This window comes from Ascaphus truei, chromosome 8 (genome assembly GCF_040206685.1).
Source record: "Ascaphus truei isolate aAscTru1 chromosome 8, aAscTru1.hap1, whole genome shotgun sequence".
NCBI classification, from domain to species: domain Eukaryota; kingdom Metazoa; phylum Chordata; class Amphibia; order Anura; family Ascaphidae; genus Ascaphus; species Ascaphus truei.
In genome coordinates, this window is record NC_134490.1 from 82,194,777 (window position 1) to 82,214,645 (window position 19,869).

Sequence of the window (19,869 nt, forward strand, 5' to 3'; positions counted from 1 at the left end):
GGGCATCCCTGTTACTGCAGGCTGGGAGCTCCCTGTTACTGCAGGCTGGGGCATCCCTGTTACTGCAGGCTGGGAGCTCCCTGTTATTGCAGGCTGGGACCTCCCTGTTACTGCAGGCTGGGACATCCCTGTTACTGCAGGTTGGGACCTCTCTGTTACTGCAGGCTGGGACATCCCTGTTACTGCAGGCTGGGGCATCCCTGTTACTGCAGGCTGGGACATCCCTGTTACTGCAGGCTGGGGCATCCCTGTTACTGCAGGCTGGGGCATCCCTGTTACTGCAGGCTGGGGCATCCCTGTTACTGCAGGGTGGGACCTCCCTGTTACTGCAGGCTGGGACCTCCCTGTTACTGCAGGCTGGGGCATCCCTGTTACTGCAGGCTGGGACATCCCTGTTACTGGAGGCTGGGACATCCCTGTTACTGCAGGCTGGGACATCTCTGTTACTGCAGGCTGGGAGTCTCTGTTACTGCAGGCTGGGACATCCCTGTTACTGCAGGCTGGGACATCCCTGTTACTGCAGGCTGGGGCATCCCTGTTACTGCAGGCTGGGGCATCCCTGTTACTGCAGGCTGGGACATCCCTGTAACTGCAGGCTGGGACATCCCTGTTACTGCAGGCTGGGACATCCCTGTTACTGCAGGCTGGGACATCCCTGTAACTGCAGGCTGGGACCTCCCTGTTACTGCAGGCTGGGGCCTCCCTGTTACTGCAGGCTGGGACCTCCCTATTACTGCAGGCTGGGAGCTCCCTGTTACTGCAGGCTGGGACATCCCTGTTACTGCAGGCTGGGACCTCCCTGTTACTGCAGGCTGAGACATCCCTGTTACTGCAGGCTGGGAGCTCCCTGTTACTGCAGGCTGGGAGCTCCCTGTTACTGCAGGCTGGGACCTCCCTGTTACTGCAGGCTGGGGCATCCCTGTTACTGCAGGCTGGGGCATCCCTGTTACTGCAGGGTGGGACCTCCCTGTTACTGCAGGCTGGGACCTCCGTTACTGCAGGCTGGGGCATCCCTGTTACTGCAGGCTGGGACATTCCTGTTACTGCAGGCTGGGACCTCCCTGTTACTGCAGGGTGGGACATCCCTGTTACTGCAGGCTGGGAGCTCCCTGTTACTGCAGGCTGGGACCTCCCTGTAACTGCAGGCTGGGAGCTCCCTGTTACTGCAGGCTGGGACATCCCTGTTACTGCAGGCTGAGACATCCCTGTTACTGCAGGCTGGGACATCCCTGTTACTGCAGGCTGGGAACTCCCTGTTACTGCAGGCTGGGACATCCCTGTTACTGCAGGCTGGGACATCCCTGTTACTGCAGGCTGGGACATCCCTGTTACTGCAGGCTGGGGCATCCCTGTTACTGCAGGCTGGGGCATCCCTGTTACTGCAGGCTGGGACATCCCTGTAACTGCAGGCTGGGACATCCCTGTTACTGCAGGCTGGGACATCCCTGTTACTGCAGGCTGGGACATCCCTGTAACTGCAGGCTGGGACCTCCCTATTACTGCAGGCTGGGGCCTCCCTATTACTGCAGGCTGGGACCTCCCTATTACTGCAGGCTGGGAGCTCCCTGTTACTGCAGGCTGGGACATCCCTGTTACTGCAGGCTGGGACCTCCCTGTTACTGCAGGCTGAGACATCCCTGTTACTGCAGGCTGGGAGCTCCCTGTTACTGCAGGCTGGGAGCTCCCTGTTACTGCAGGCTGGGACCTCCCTGTTACTGCAGGCTGGGGCATCCCTGTTACTGCAGGCTGGGGCATCCCTGTTACTGCAGGGTGGGACCTCCCTGTTACTGCAGGCTGGGACCTCCGTTACTGCAGGCTGGGGCATCCCTGTTACTGCAGGCTGGGACATCCCTGTTACTGCAGGCTGGGACCTCCCTGTTACTGCAGGCTGGGACATCCCTGTTACTGCAGGCTGGGAGCTCCCTGTTACTGCAGGCTGGGACCTCCCTGTAACTGCAGGCTGGGAGCTCCCTGTTACTGCAGGCTGGGACATCCCTGTTACTGCAGGCTGAGACATCCCTGTTACTGCAGGCTGGGACATCCCTGTTACTGCAGGCTGGGAACTCCCTGTTACTGCAGGCTGGGACATCCCTGTTACTGCAGGCTGGGACATCCCTGTTACTGCAGGCTGGGACATCCCTGTTACTGCAGGCTGGGAGCTCCCTGTTACTGCAGGCTGGGAGCTCCCTGTTACTGCAGGGTGGGAGCTCCCTGTTACTGCAGGGTGGGACATCCCTGTTACTGCAGGGTGGGAGCTCCCTGTTACTGCAGGCTGGGACATCCCTGTTACTGCAGGCTGGGACCTCCCTGTTACTGCAGGCTGGGAGCTCCCTGTTACTGCAGGCTGGGAGCTCCCTGTTACTGCAGGCTGGGAGCTCCCTGTTACTGCAGGCTGGGAGCTCCCTGTTACTGCAGGCTGGGAGCTCCCTGTTACTGCAGGCTGGGACATCTCTGTTACTGCAGGCTGAGACATCCCTGTTACTGCAGGCTGGGAGCGCCCTGTTACTGCAGGCTGAGACATCCCTGTTACTGCAGGCTGGGGCATCCCTGTTACTGCAGGCTGGGACATCCCTGGTACTGCAGGCTGGGACCTCCCTGTTACTGCAGGCTGGGAGCTCCCTGTTACTGCAGGCTGGGACATCCCTGTTACTGCAGGCTGGGGCATCCCTGTTACTGCAGGCTGGGACATCCCTGTTACTGCAGGCTGGGAGCTCCCTGTTACTGCAGGCTGGGACCTCCCTGTTACTGCAGGCTGGGACATCCCTGTTACTGCAGGCTGGGACCTCCCTGTTACTGCAGGCTGGGAGCTCCCTGTTACTGCAGGCTGGGACATCCCTGTTACTGCAGGCTGGGACATCCCTGTTACTGCAGGCTGGGACATCCCTGTTACTGCAGGCTGGGAGCTCCCTGTTACTGCAGGCTGGGACCTCCCTGTTACTGCAGGCTGGGACATCCCTGTTACTGCAGGGTGGGACATCCCTGTTACTGCAGGCTGGGAGCTCCCTGTTACTGCAGGCTGGGAGCTCCCTGTTACTGCAGGCTGGGAGCTCCCTGTTACTGCAGGCTGGGACATCCCTGTTACTGCAGGCTGGGACATCCCTGTTACTGCAGGCTGGGACATCCCTGTTACTGCAGGCTGGGAGCTCCCTGTTACTGCAGGCTGGGGCATCCCTGTTACTGCAGGGTGGGACCTCCCTGTTACTGCAGGCTGGGAGCTCCCTGTTACTGCAGGCTGGGACATCCCTGTTACTACAGGCTGGGAGCTCCCTGTTACTGCCGGCTGGGACATCCCTGTTACTGCAGGCTGGGACATCCCTGTTACTGCAGGCTGGGACATCCCTGTTACTGCAGGCTGGGACCTCCCTGTTACTGCAGGCTGGGGCATCCCTGTTACTGCAGGCTGGGACATCCCTGTTACTGCAGGCTGGGACCTCCCTGTTACTGCAGGCTGGGACCTCCCTGTTACTGCAGGCTGGGGCATCCCTGTTACTGCAGGCTGGGGCATCCCTGTTACTGCAGGCTGAGACATCCCTGTTACTGCAGGCTGGGACATCCCTGTTACTGCAGGCTGGGACATCCCTGTTACTGCAGGCTGAGACATCCCTGTTACTGCAGGCTGGGACATCCCTGTTACTGCAGGCTGAGACATCCCTGTTACTGCAGGCTGAGACATCCCTGTTACTGCAGGCTGGGGCATCCCTGTTACTGCAGGCTGGGACATCCCTGTTACTGCAGGCTGGGACATCCCTGTTACTGCAGGCTGGGACCTCCCTGTTACTGCAGGCTGGGAGCTCCCTGTTACTGCAGGCTGGGACATCCCTGTTACTGCAGGCTGGGAGCTCCCTGTTACTGCAGGCTGGGACATCCCTGTTACTGCAGGCTGGGACCTCCCTGTTACTGCAGGCTGGGACCTCCCTGTTACTGCAGGCTGGGAGCTCCCTGTTACTGCAGGCTGGGACATCCCTGTTACTGCAGGCTGGGACATCCCTGTTACTGCAGGCTGGGACATCCCTGTTACTGCAGGCTGGGACATCCCTGTTACTGCAGGCTGGGACATCCCTGTTACTGCAGGCTGGGACCTCCCTGTTACTGCAGGCTGGGGCATCCCTGTTACTGCAGGCTGGGACATCCCTGTTACTGCAGGCTGGGACCTCCCTGTTACTGCAGGCTGGGACATCCCTGTTACTGCAGGCTGGGACATCCCTGTTACTGCAGGCTGAGACATCCCTGTTACTGCAGGCTGGGACATCCCTGTTACTGCAGGCTGGGACATCCCTGTTACTGCAGGCTGAGACATCCCTGTTACTGCAGGCTGGGACATCCCTGTTACTGCAGGCTGAGACATCCCTGTTACTGCAGGCTGAGACATCCCTGTTACTGCAGGCTGGGACATCCCTGTTACTGCAGGCTGGGACATCCCTGTTACTGCAGGCTGGGACCTCCCTGTTACTGCAGGCTGGGAGCTCCCTGTTACTGCAGGCTGGGACATCCCTGTTACTGCAGGCTGGGAGCTCCCTGTTACTGCAGGCTGGGACATCCCTGTTACTGCAGGCTGGGACCTCCCTGTTACTGCAGGCTGGGACATCCCTGTTACTGCAGGCTGAGACATCCCTATTACTGCAGGCTGGGAAATCCCTGTTACTGCAGGCTGGGGCATCCCTGTTACTGCAGGCTGGGAGCTCCCTGTTACTGCAGGCTGGGAGCTCCCTGTTACTGCAGGCTGGGAGCTCCCTGTTACTGCAGGCTGGGACCTCCCTGTTACTGCAGGCTGGGAGCTCCCTGTTACTGCAGGCTGGGACCTCCCTGTTACTGCAGGCTGGGAGCTCCCTGTTACTGCAGGCTGGGACCTCCCTGTTACTGCAGGCTGGGAGCTCCCTGTTACTGCAGGCTGGGACCTCCCTGTTACTGCAGGCTGGGACCTCCCTGTTACTGCAGGCTGGGACATCCCTGTTACTGCAGGCTGAGACATCCCTGTTACTGCAGGCTGAGACATCCCTGTTACTGCAGGCTGGGACATCCCTGTTACTGCAGGCTGGGACATCCCTGTTACTGCAGGCTGGGACCTCCCTGTTACTGCAGGCTGGGACATCCCTGTTACTGCAGGCTGGGACATCCCTGTTACTGCAGGCTGGGACCTCCCTGTTACTGCAGGCTGGGACCTCCCTGTTACTGCAGGGTGGGACCTCCCTGTTACTGCAGGCTGGGGCATCCCTGTTACTGCAGGCTGGGACATCCCTGTTATTGCAGGCTGGGAGCTCCCTGTTACTGCAGGCTGGGAGCTCCCTGTTACTGCAGGCTGGGACAATGAAGACATGACGCTATTAGATGCAGTGACTTACAGTAATAGGCCGCTTTCAAACTCAGGGATGGCTGTTGTTGTCCAGCCCTGTGCAGCCCCTGCAGACTCCACCCCATCTCTCCTCTGTGCGCTGCAATAGGTCAGAACCCTGCAGGAGGGAGGAGCGAGAAGAGAGCCCCGCCCCTCCAGCAGATGGTTTGCTGCGGCCTGGCAGAGCAGAGCAGGGAGACACACACACCGCAGGCAGGTAATATGTGCAGCCTTTCCCTGCAGTGTTACTATCATAATATACAGGGAGACTCACACACCGCAGGCAGGTAATATGTGCAGCCTTTCCCTGCAGTGTTACTATCATCATAATATACAGGGAGACACACACACCGCAGGCAGGTAATATGTGCAGCCTTTCCCTGCAGTGTTACTATCATCATAATATACAGGGAGACTCACACACCGCAGGCAGGTAATATGTGCAGCCTTTCCCTGCAGTGTTACTATCATCATATTATACAGGGAGACACACACACCGCAGGCAGGTAATATGTGCAGCCTTTCCCTGCAGTGTTACTATCATCATAATATACAGGGAGACACACACACCGCAGGCAGGTAATATGTGCAGCCTTTCCCTGCAGTGTTACTATCATCATAATATACAGGGAGACACACACACCGCAGGCAGGTAATATGTGCAGCCTTTCCCTGCAGTGTTACTATCATCATAATATACAGGGAGACACACACACCGCAGGCAGGTAATATGTGCAGCCTTTCCCTGCAGTGTTACTATCATCATAATATACAGGGAGACACACACACCGCAGGCAGGTAATATGTGCAGCCTTTCCCTGCAGTGTTACTATCATCATATTATACAGGGAGACACACACACCGCAGGCAGGTAATATGTGCAGCCTTTCCCTGCAGTGTTACTATCATCATAATATACAGGGAGACACACACACCGCAGGCAGGTAATATGTGCAGCCTTTCCCTGCAGTGTTACTATCATCATAATATACAGGGAGACACACACACCGCAGGCAGGTAATATGTGCAGCCTTTCCCTGCAGTGTTACTATCATCATAATATACAGAGAGACTCACACACCGCAGGCAGGTAATATGTGCAGCCTTTCCCTGCAGTGTTACTATCATCATAATATACAGGGAGACTCACACACCGCAGGCAGGTAATATGTGCAGCCTTTCCCTGCAGTGTTACTATCATCATAATATACAGGGAGACACACACACCGCAGGCAGGTAATATGTGCAGCCTTTCCCTGCAGTGTTACTATCATCATAATATACAGGGAGACTCACACACCGCAGGCAGGTAATATGTGCAGCCTTTCCCTGCAGTGTTACTATCATCATAATATACAGGGAGACACACACACCGCAGGCAGGTAATATGTGCAGCCTTTCCCTGCAGTGTTACTATCATCATAATATACAGGGAGACACACACACCGCAGGCAGGTAATATGTGCAGCCTTTCCCTGCAGTGTTACTATCATCATAATATACAGGGAGACACACACACCGCAGGCAGGTAATATGTGCAGCCTTTCCCTGCAGTGTAACTATCATCATAATATACAGGGAGACACACACACCGCAGGCAGGTAATATGTGCAGCCTCTCCCTGCAGTGTTACTATCATCATAATATACAGGGAGACTCTCACACACCGCAGGCAGGTAATATGTGCAGCCTTTCCCTGCAGTGTTACTATCATCATAATATACAGGGAGACTCACACACAGCAGGCAGGTAATATGTGCAGCCTTTCCCTGCAGTGTTACTATCATCATAATATACAGGGAGACTCACACACCGCAGGCAGATAATATGTGCAGCCTTTCCCTGCAGTGTTACTATCATCATAATATACAGGGAGACTCACACACCGCAGGCAGGTAATATGTGCAGCCTCTCCCTGCAGTGTTACTATCATCATAATATACAGGGAGACTCACACACCGCAGGCAGGTAATATGTGCAGCCTTTCCCTGCAGTGTTACTATCATCATAATATACAGGGAGACACACACACCGCAGGCAGGTAATATGTGCAGCCTTTCCCTGCAGTGTTACTATCATCATAATATACAGGGAGACACACACACCGCAGGCAGGTAATATGTGCAGCCTTTCCCTGCAGTGTTACTATCATCATAATATACAGGGAGACACACACACCGCAGGCAGGTAATATGTGCAGCCTTTCCCTGCAGTGTTACTATCATCATAATATACAGGGAGACACACACACCGCAGGCAGGTAATATGTGCAGCCTTTCCTGCAGTGTTACTATCATCATATTATACAGGGAGACACACACACCGCAGGCAGGTAATATGTGCAGCCTTTCCCTGCAGTGTTACTATCATCATAATATACAGGGAGACACACACACCGCAGGCAGGTAATATGTGCAGCCTTTCCCTGCAGTGTTACTATCATCATAATATACAGGGAGACACACACACCGCAGGCAGGTAATATGTGCAGCCTTTCCCTGCAGTGTTACTATCATCATAATATACAGAGAGACTCACACACCGCAGGCAGGTAATATGTGCAGCCTTTCCCTGCAGTGTTACTATCATCATAATATACAGGGAGACTCACACACCGCAGGCAGGTAATATGTGCAGCCTTTCCCTGCAGTGTTACTATCATCATAATATACAGGGAGACACACACACCGCAGGCAGGTAATATGTGCAGCCTTTCCCTGCAGTGTTACTATCATCATAATATACAGGGAGACTCACACACCGCAGGCAGGTAATATGTGCAGCCTTTCCCTGCAGTGTTACTATCATCATAATATACAGGGAGACACACACACCGCAGGCAGGTAATATGTGCAGCCTTTCCCTGCAGTGTTACTATCATCATAATATACAGGGAGACACACACACCGCAGGCAGGTAATATGTGCAGCCTTTCCCTGCAGTGTTACTATCATCATAATATACAGGGAGACACACACACCGCAGGCAGGTAATATGTGCAGCCTTTCCCTGCAGTGTAACTATCATCATAATATACAGGGAGACACACACACCGCAGGCAGGTAATATGTGCAGCCTCTCCCTGCAGTGTTACTATCATCATAATATACAGGGAGACTCACACACCGCAGGCAGGTAATATGTGCAGCCTTTCCCTGCAGTGTTACTATCATCATAATATACAGGGAGACTCACACACAGCAGGCAGGTAATATGTGCAGCCTTTCCCTGCAGTGTTACTATCATCATAATATACAGGGAGACTCACACACCGCAGGCAGATAATATGTGCAGCCTTTCCCTGCAGTGTTACTATCATCATAATATACAGGGAGACTCACACACCGCAGGCAGGTAATATGTGCAGCCTCTCCCTGCAGTGTTACTATCATCATAATATACAGGGAGACTCACACACCGCAGGCAGGTAATATGTGCAGCCTTTCCCTGCAGTGTTACTATCATCATAATATACAGGGAGACTCACACACCGCAGGCAGGTAATATGTGCAGCCTTTCCCTGCAGTGTAACTATCATCATAATATACAGGGAGACACACACACCGCAGGCAGGTAATATGTGCAGCCTTTCCCTGCAGTGTTACTATCATCATAATATACAGGGAGACACACACAGCGCAGGCAGGTAATATGTGCAGCCTTTCCCTGCAGTGTTACTATCATCATAATATACAGGGAGACACACACAGCAGGCAGGTAATATGTGCAGCCTTTCCCTGCAGTGTTACTATCATCATAATATACAGGGAGACTCACACACAGCAGGCAGGTAATATGTGCAGCCTTTCCCTGCAGTGTTACTATCATCATAATATACAGGGAGACACACACACCGCAGGCAGGTAATATGTGCAGCCTTTCCCTGCAGTGTTACTATCATCATAATATACAGAGAGACTCACACACCGCAGGCAGGTAATATGTGCAGCCTTTCCCTGCAGTGTTACTATCATCATAATATACAGGGAGACTCACACACAGCAGGCAGGTAATATGTGCAGCCTTTCCCTGCAGTGTTACTATCATCATAATATACAGGGAGACACACACACCGCAGGCAGGTAATATGTGCAGCCTTTCCCTGCAGTGTTACTATCATCATAATATACAGGGAGACTCACACACCGCAGGCAGGTAATATGTGCAGCCTTTCCCTGCAGTGTTACTATCATCATAATATACAGAGAGACTCACACACCGCAGGCAGGTAATATGTGCAGCCTTTCCCTGCAGTGTTACTATCATCATAATATACAGGGAGACTCACACACCGCAGGCAGGTAATATGTGCAGCCTTTCCCTGCAGTGTTACTATCATCATAATATACAGGGAGACTCACACACCGCAGGCAGGTAATATGTGCAGCCTTTCCCTGCAGTGTTACTATCATCATAATATACAGGGAGACACACACACCGCAGGCAGGTAATATGTGCAGCCTTTCCCTGCAGTGTTACTATCATCATAATATACAGGGAGACACACACACCGCAGGCAGGTAATATGTGCAGCCTTTCCCTGCAGTGTTACTATCATCAGAATATACAGGGAGACACACACACCGCAGGCAGGTAATATGTGCAGCCTTTCCCTGCAGTGTTACTATCATCATAATATACAGGGAGACACACACACCGCAGGCAGGTAATATGTGCAGCCTTTCCCTGCAGTGTTACTATCATCATAATATACAGGGAGACACACACACCGCAGGCAGGTAATATGTGCAGCCTTTCCCTGCAGTGTTACTATCATCATAATATACAGGGAGACACACACACCGCAGGCAGGTAATATGTGCAGCCTTTCCTGCAGTGTTACTATCATCATAATATACAGGAGACACACACACCGCAGGCAGGTAATATGTGCAGCCTTTCCTGCAGTGTTACTATCATTATAATATACAGGGAGACTCACACACCGCAGGCAGGTAATATGTGCAGCCTTTCCCTGCAGTGTTACTATCATCATAATATACAGGGAGACACACACACCGCAGGCAGGTAATATGTGCAGCCTTTCCCTGCAGTGTTACTATCATCATAATATACAGGGAGACTCACACACCGCAGGCAGGTAATATGTGCAGCCTTTCCCTGCAGTGTTACTATCATCATAATATACAGGGAGACTCACACACCGCAGGCAGATAATATGTGCAGCCTTTCCCTGCAGTGTTACTATCATCATAATATACAGGGAGACACACACCGCAGGCAGGTAATATGTGCAGCCTTTCCCTGCAGTGTTACTATCATCATAATATACAGGGAGACACACACACCGCAGGCAGGTAATATGTGCAGCCTTTCCCTGCAGTGTTACTATCATCATAATATACAGGGAGACACACACCGCAGGCAGGTAATATGTGCAGCCTTTCCCTGCAGTGTTACTATCATCATAATATACAGGGAGACACACACACCGCAGGCAGGTAATATGTGCAGCCTTTCCCTGCAGTGTTACTATCATCATAATATACAGGGAGACACACACACCGCAGGCAGGTAATATGTGCAGCCTTTCCCTGCAGTGTTACTATCATCATAATATACAGGGAGACACACACACCGCAAGCAGGTAATATGTGCAGCCTTTCCCTGCAGTGTTACTATCATCATAATATACAGGGAGACTCACACCGCAGGCAGGTAATATGTGCATTCTTTCCCTGCAGTGTCACTATCATCATAATATACAGGGAGACACACACACCGCAGGCAGGTAATATGTGCAGCCTTTCCCTGCAGTGTCACTATCATCATAATATACAGGGAGACACACACACCGCAGGCAGGTAATATGTGCAGCCTTTCCCTGCAGTGTTACTATCATCATAATATACAGGGAGACACACACCGCAGGCAGGTAATATGTGCAGCCTTTCCCTGCAGTGTTACTATCATCATAATATACAGGGAGACACACACCGCAGGCAGGTAATATGTGCAGCCTTTCCCTGCAGTGTTACTATCATCATAATATACAGGGAGACTCACACACCGCAGGCAGGTAATATGTGCAGCCTTTCCCTGCAGTGTTACTATCATCATAATATACAGGGAGACTCACACACCGCAGGCAGGTAATATGTGCAGCCTTTCCCTGCAGTGTTACTATCATCATAATATACAGGGAGACACACACACCGCAGGCAGGTAATATGTGCAGCCTTTCCCTGCAGTGTTACTATCATCATAATATACAGGGAGACTCACACGCCGCAGGCAGGTAATATGTGCAGCCTCTCCCTGCAGTGTTACTATCATCATAATATACAGGGAGACACACACCGCAGGCAGGTAATATGTGCAGCCTCTCCCTGCAGTGTTACTATCATCATAATATACAGGGAGACTCACACACCGCAGGCAGGTAATATGTGCAGCCTCTCCCTGCAGTGTTACTATCATCATAATATACAGGGAGACACACACCGCAGGCAGGTAATATGTGCAGCCTTTCCCTGCAGTGTCACTATCATCATAATATACAGGGAGACACACACACCGCAGGCAGGTAATATGTGCAGCCTTTCCCTGCAGTGTTACTATCATCATAATATACAGGGAGACACACACACCGCAGGCAGGTAATATGTGCAGCCTTTCCCTGCAGTGTTACTATCATCATAATATACAGGGAGACTCACACACCGCAGGCAGGTAATATGTGCAGCCTTTCCCTGCAGTGTTACTATCATCATAATATACAGGGAGACTCACACACCGCAGGCAGGTAATATGTGCAGCCTTTCCCTGCAGTGTTACTATCATCATAATATACAGGGAGACACACACACCGCAGGCAGGTAATATGTGCAGCCTTTCCCTGCAGTGAGAGACTCACACACCGCAGGCAGGTAATATGTGCAGCCTTTCCCTGCAGTGAGAGACACACACACCGCAGGCAGGTAATATGTGCAGCCTTTCCCTGCAGTGTTACTATCATCAGAATATACAGGGAGACACACACACCGCAGGCAGGTAATATGTGCAGCCTTTCCCTGCAGTGTTACTATCATCATAATATACAGGGAGACACACACACCGCAGGCAGGTAATATGTGCAGCCTTTCCCTGCAGTGTTACTATCATCATAATATACAGGGAGACACACACACCGCAGGCAGGTAATATGTGCAGCCTTTCCCTGCAGTGTTACTATCATCATAATATACAGGGAGACACACACACCGCAGGCAGGTAATATGTGCAGCCTTTCCCTGCAGTGTTACTATCATCATAATATACAGGGAGACACACACACCGCAGGCAGGTAATATGTGCAGCCTTTCCCTGCAGTGTTACTATCATTATAATATACAGGGAGACTCACACACCGCAGGCAGGTAATATGTGCAGCCTTTCCCTGCAGTGTTACTATCATCATAATATACAGGGAGACACACACACCGCAGGCAGGTAATATGTGCAGCCTTTCCCTGCAGTGTTACTATCATCATAATATACAGGGAGACTCACACACCGCAGGCAGGTAATATGTGCAGCCTTTCCCTGCAGTGTTACTATCATCATAATATACAGGGAGACTCACACACCGCAGGCAGATAATATGTGCAGCCTTTCCCTGCAGTGTTACTATCATCATAATATACAGGGAGACACACACCGCAGGCAGGTAATATGTGCAGCCTTTCCCTGCAGTGTTACTATCATCATAATATACAGGGAGACACACACACCGCAGGCAGGTAATATGTGCAGCCTTTCCCTGCAGTGTTACTATCATCATAATATACAGGGAGACACACACCGCAGGCAGGTAATATGTGCAGCCTTTCCCTGCAGTGTTACTATCATCATAATATACAGGGAGACACACACACCGCAGGCAGGTAATATGTGCAGCCTTTCCCTGCAGTGTTACTATCATCATAATATACAGGGAGACACACACACCGCAGGCAGGTAATATGTGCAGCCTTTCCCTGCAGTGTTACTATCATCATAATATACAGGGAGACACACACACCGCAAGCAGGTAATATGTGCAGCCTTTCCCTGCAGTGTTACTATCATCATAATATACAGGGAGACTCACACCGCAGGCAGGTAATATGTGCATTCTTTCCCTGCAGTGTCACTATCATCATAATATACAGGGAGACACACACACCGCAGGCAGGTAATATGTGCAGCCTTTCCCTGCAGTGTCACTATCATCATAATATACAGGGAGACACACACACCGCAGGCAGGTAATATGTGCAGCCTTTCCCTGCAGTGTTACTATCATCATAATATACAGGGAGACACACACCGCAGGCAGGTAATATGTGCAGCCTTTCCCTGCAGTGTTACTATCATCATAATATACAGGGAGACACACACCGCAGGCAGGTAATATGTGCAGCCTTTCCCTGCAGTGTTACTATCATCATAATATACAGGGAGACTCACACACCGCAGGCAGGTAATATGTGCAGCCTTTCCCTGCAGTGTTACTATCATCATAATATACAGGGAGACTCACACACCGCAGGCAGGTAATATGTGCAGCCTTTCCCTGCAGTGTTACTATCATCATAATATACAGGGAGACACACACACCGCAGGCAGGTAATATGTGCAGCCTTTCCCTGCAGTGTTACTATCATCATAATATACAGGGAGACTCACACGCCGCAGGCAGGTAATATGTGCAGCCTCTCCCTGCAGTGTTACTATCATCATAATATACAGGGAGACACACACCGCAGGCAGGTAATATGTGCAGCCTCTCCCTGCAGTGTTACTATCATCATAATATACAGGGAGACTCACACACCGCAGGCAGGTAATATGTGCAGCCTCTCCCTGCAGTGTTACTATCATCATAATATACAGGGAGACACACACCGCAGGCAGGTAATATGTGCAGCCTTTCCCTGCAGTGTCACTATCATCATAATATACAGGGAGACACACACACCGCAGGCAGGTAATATGTGCAGCCTTTCCCTGCAGTGTTACTATCATCATAATATACAGGGAGACACACACACCGCAGGCAGGTAATATGTGCAGCCTTTCCCTGCAGTGTTACTATCATCATAATATACAGGGAGACTCACACACCGCAGGCAGGTAATATGTGCAGCCTTTCCCTGCAGTGTTACTATCATCATAATATACAGGGAGACTCACACACCGCAGGCAGGTAATATGTGCAGCCTTTCCCTGCAGTGTTACTATCATCATAATATACAGGGAGACACACACACCGCAGGCAGGTAATATGTGCAGCCTTTCCCTGCAGTGAGAGACTCACACACCGCAGGCAGGTAATATGTGCAGCCTTTCCCTGCAGTGAGAGACACACACACCGCAGGCAGGTAATATGTGCAGCCTTTCCCTGCAGTGTTACTATCATCATAATATACAGGGAGACTCACACACCGCAGGCAGGTAATATGTGCAGCCTTTCCCTGCAGTGTTACTATCATCATAATATACAGGGAGACACACACACCGCAGGCAGGTAATATGTGCAGCCTTTCCCTGCAGTGTTATTATCATCATAATATACAGGGAGACACACACACCGCAGGCAGGTAATATGTGCAGCCTTTCCCTGCAGTGTTACTATCATCATAATATACAGGGAGACTCACACACCGCAGGCAGGTAATATGTGCAGCCTTTCCCTGCAGTGTTACTATCATCATAATATACAGGGAGACTCACACGCCGCAGGCAGGTAATATGTGCAGCCTTTCCCTGCAGTGTTACTATCATCATAATATACAGGGAGACACACACACCGCAGGCAGGTAATATGTGCAGCCTTTCCCTGCAGTGTCACTATCATCATAATATACAGGGAGACACACACACCGCAGGCAGGTAATATGTGCAGCCTTTCCCTGCAGTGTTACTATCATCATAATATACAGGGAGACACACACACCGCAGGCAGGTAATATGTGCAGCCTTTCCCTGCAGTGTTACTATCATCATAATATACAGGGAGACACACACACCGCAGGCAGGTAATATGTGCAGCCTTTCCCTGCAGTGTTACTATCATCATAATATACAGGGAGACTCACACACCGCAGGCAGGTAATATGTGCAGCCTTTCCCTGCAGTGTTACTATCATCATAATATACAGGGAGACTCACACACCGCAGGCAGGTAATATGTGCAGCCTTTCCCTGCAGTGTTACTATCATCATAATATACAGGGAGACACACACACCGCAGGCAGGTAATATGTGCAGCCTTTCCCTGCAGTGTTACTATCATCAGAATATACAGGGAGACACACACACCGCAGGCAGGTAATATGTGCAGCCTTTCCCTGCAGTGTTACTATCATCATAATATACAGGGAGACACACACACCGCAGGCAGGTAATATGTGCAGCCTTTCCCTGCAGTGTTACTATCATCATAATATACAGGGAGACACACACACCGCAGGCAGGTAATATGTGCAGCCTTTCCCTGCAGTGTTACTATCATCATAATATACAGGGAGACACACACACCGCAGGCAGGTAATATGTGCAGCCTTTCCCTGCAGTGTTACTATCATTATAATATACAGGGAGACTCACACACCGCAGGCAGGTAATATGTGCAGCCTTTCCCTGCAGTGTTACTATCATCATAATATACAGGGAGACACACACACCGCAGGCAGGTAATATGTGCAGCCTTTCCCTGCAGTGTTACTATCATCATAATATACAGGGAGACTCACACACCGCAGGCAGGTAATATGTGCAGCCTTTCCCTGCAGTGTTACTATCATCATAATATACAGGGAGACTCACACACCGCAGGCAGATAATATGTGCAGCCTTTCCCTGCAGTGTTACTATCATCATAATATACAGGGAGACACACACCGCAGGCAGGTAATATGTGCAGCCTTTCCCTGCAGTGTTACTATCATCATAATATACAGGGAGACACACACACCGCAGGCAGGTAATATGTGCAGCCTTTCCCTGCAGTGTTACTATCATCATAATATACAGGGAGACACACACCGCAGGCAGGTAATATGTGCAGCCTTTCCCTGCAGTGTTACTATCATCATAATATACAGGGAGACACACACACCGCAGGCAGGTAATATGTGCAGCCTTTCCCTGCAGTGTTACTATCATCATAATATACAGGGAGACACACACACCGCAGGCAGGTAATATGTGCAGCCTTTCCCTGCAGTGTTACTATCATCATAATATACAGGGAGACACACACACCGCAAGCAGGTAATATGTGCAGCCTTTCCCTGCAGTGTTACTATCATCATAATATACAGGGAGACTCACACCGCAGGCAGGTAATATGTGCATTCTTTCCCTGCAGTGTCACTATCATCATAATATACAGGGAGACACACACACCGCAGGCAGGTAATATGTGCAGCCTTTCCCTGCAGTGTCACTATCATCATAATATACAGGGAGACACACACACCGCAGGCAGGTAATATGTGCAGCCTTTCCCTGCAGTGTTACTATCATCATAATATACAGGGAGACACACACCGCAGGCAGGTAATATGTGCAGCCTTTCCCTGCAGTGTTACTATCATCATAATATACAGGGAGACACACACCGCAGGCAGGTAATATGTGCAGCCTTTCCCTGCAGTGTTACTATCATCATAATATACAGGGAGACTCACACACCGCAGGCAGGTAATATGTGCAGCCTTTCCCTGCAGTGTTACTATCATCATAATATACAGGGAGACTCACACACCGCAGGCAGGTAATATGTGCAGCCTTTCCCTGCAGTGTTACTATCATCATAATATACAGGGAGACACACACACCGCAGGCAGGTAATATGTGCAGCCTTTCCCTGCAGTGTTACTATCATCATAATATACAGGGAGACTCACACGCCGCAGGCAGGTAATATGTGCAGCCTCTCCCTGCAGTGTTACTATCATCATAATATACAGGGAGACACACACCGCAGGCAGGTAATATGTGCAGCCTCTCCCTGCAGTGTTACTATCATCATAATATACAGGGAGACTCACACACCGCAGGCAGGTAATATGTGCAGCCTCTCCCTGCAGTGTTACTATCATCATAATATACAGGGAGACACACACCGCAGGCAGGTAATATGTGCAGCCTTTCCCTGCAGTGTCACTATCATCATAATATACAGGGAGACACACACACCGCAGGCAGGTAATATGTGCAGCCTTTCCCTGCAGTGTTACTATCATCATAATATACAGGGAGACACACACACCGCAGGCAGGTAATATGTGCAGCCTTTCCCTGCAGTGTTACTATCATCATAATATACAGGGAGACTCACACACCGCAGGCAGGTAATATGTGCAGCCTTTCCCTGCAGTGTTACTATCATCATAATATACAGGGAGACTCACACACCGCAGGCAGGTAATATGTGCAGCCTTTCCCTGCAGTGTTACTATCATCATAATATACAGGGAGACACACACACCGCAGGCAGGTAATATGTGCAGCCTTTCCCTGCAGTGAGAGACTCACACACCGCAGGCAGGTAATATGTGCAGCCTTTCCCTGCAGTGAGAGACACACACACCGCAGGCAGGTAATATGTGCAGCCTTTCCCTGCAGTGTTACTATCATCATAATATACAGGGAGACTCACACACCGCAGGCAGGTAATATGTGCAGCCTTTCCCTGCAGTGTTACTATCATCATAATATACAGGGAGACACACACACCGCAGGCAGGTAATATGTGCAGCCTTTCCCTGCAGTGTTATTATCATCATAATATACAGGGAGACACACACACCGCAGGCAGGTAATATGTGCAGCCTTTCCCTGCAGTGTTACTATCATCATAATATACAGGGAGACTCACACACCGCAGGCAGGTAATATGTGCAGCCTTTCCCTGCAGTGTTACTATCATCATAATATACAGGGAGACTCACACGCCGCAGGCAGGTAATATGTGCAGCCTTTCCCTGCAGTGTTACTATCATCATAATATACAGGGAGACACACACACCGCAGGCAGGTAATATGTGCAGCCTTTCCCTGCAGTGTCACTATCATCATAATATACAGGGAGACACACACACCGCAGGCAGGTAATATGTGCAGCCTTTCCCTGCAGTGTTACTATCATCATAATATACAGGGAGACACACACACCGCAGGCAGGTAATATGTGCAGCCTTTCCCTGCAGTGTTACTATCATCATAATATACAGGGAGACACACACACCGCAGGCAGGTAATATGTGCAGCCTTTCCCTGCAGTGTTACTATCATCATAATATACAGGGAGACACACACACCGCAGGCAGGTAATATGTGCAGCCTTTCCCTGCAGTGTTACTATCATCATAATATACAGGGAGACACACACACCGCAGGCAGGTAATATGTGCAGCCTTTCCCTGCAGTGTTACTATCATCATAATATACAGGGAGACTCACACACCGCAGGCAGGTAATATGTGCAGCCTTTCCCTGCAGTGTTACTATCATCATAATATACAGGGAGACTCACACACCGCAGGCAGGTAATATGTGCAGCCTTTCCCTGCAGTGTTACTATCATCATAATATACAGGGAGACACACACACCGCAGGCAGGTAATATGTGCAGCCTTTCCCTGCAGTGTTACTATCATCATAATATACAGGGAGACTCACACACCGCAGGCAGGTAATATGTGCAGCCTTTCCCTGCAGTGTTACTATCATCATAATATACAGGGAGACACACACACCGCAGGCAGGTAATATGTGCAGCCTTTCCCTGCAGTGTTACTATCATCATAATATACAGGGAGACTCACACACCGCAGGCAGGTAATATGTGCAGCCTTTCCCTGCAGTGTTACTATCATCATAATATACAGGGAGACTCACACACCGCAGGCAGGTAATATGTGCAGCCTTTCCCTGCAGTGTTACTATCATCATAATATACAGGGAGACACACACACCGCAGGCAGGTAATATGTGCAGCCTTTCCCTGCAGTGTTACTATCATTATAATATACAGGGAGACTCACACACCGCAGGCAGGTAATATGTGCAGCCTTTCCCTGCAGTGTTACTATCATCATAATATACAGGGAGACTCACACACCGCAGGCAGGTAATATGTGCAGCCTTTCCCTGCAGTGTTACTATCATCATAATATACAGGGAGACACACACACCGCAGGCAGGTAATATGTGCAGCCTTTCCCTGCAGTGTTACTATCATCATAATATACAGGGAGACTCACACACCGCAGGCAGGTAATATGTGCAGCCTTTCCCTGCAGTGTTACTATCATCATAATATACAGGGAGACACACACACCGCAGGCAGGTAATATGTGCAGCCTTTCCCTGCAGTGTTACTATCATCATAATATACAGGGAGACTCACACACCGCAGGCAGGTAATATGTGCAGCCTTTCCCTGCAGTGTTACTATCATCATAATATACAGGGAGACTCACACACCGCAGGCAGGTAATATGTGCAGCCTTTCCCTGCAGTGTTACTATCATCATAATATACAG

The 19,869-nt window shown here is 50.4% G+C and overlaps 1 protein-coding gene across 3 annotated transcripts in view; it reads left to right on the forward strand.

The window, feature by feature from the left end:
* Window positions 1-5,442: 5,442 nt before the first annotated feature.
* RPP30 (ribonuclease P/MRP subunit p30) overlaps window positions 5,443-19,869 on the forward strand; it is a 53,085-nt gene continuing 38,658 nt past the window's right edge. For 2 of the 3 annotated variants that reach the window (XM_075612850.1, XM_075612854.1), the window contains exon 1: window positions 5,443-5,546. The gene's annotated coding sequence lies outside the window, so the exon portion shown is untranslated. Of the gene's footprint in view, window positions 5,547-16,131; window positions 16,151-19,869 lie in introns of those variants that run through there. The other variant, XM_075612852.1, reaches the window with a different exon arrangement.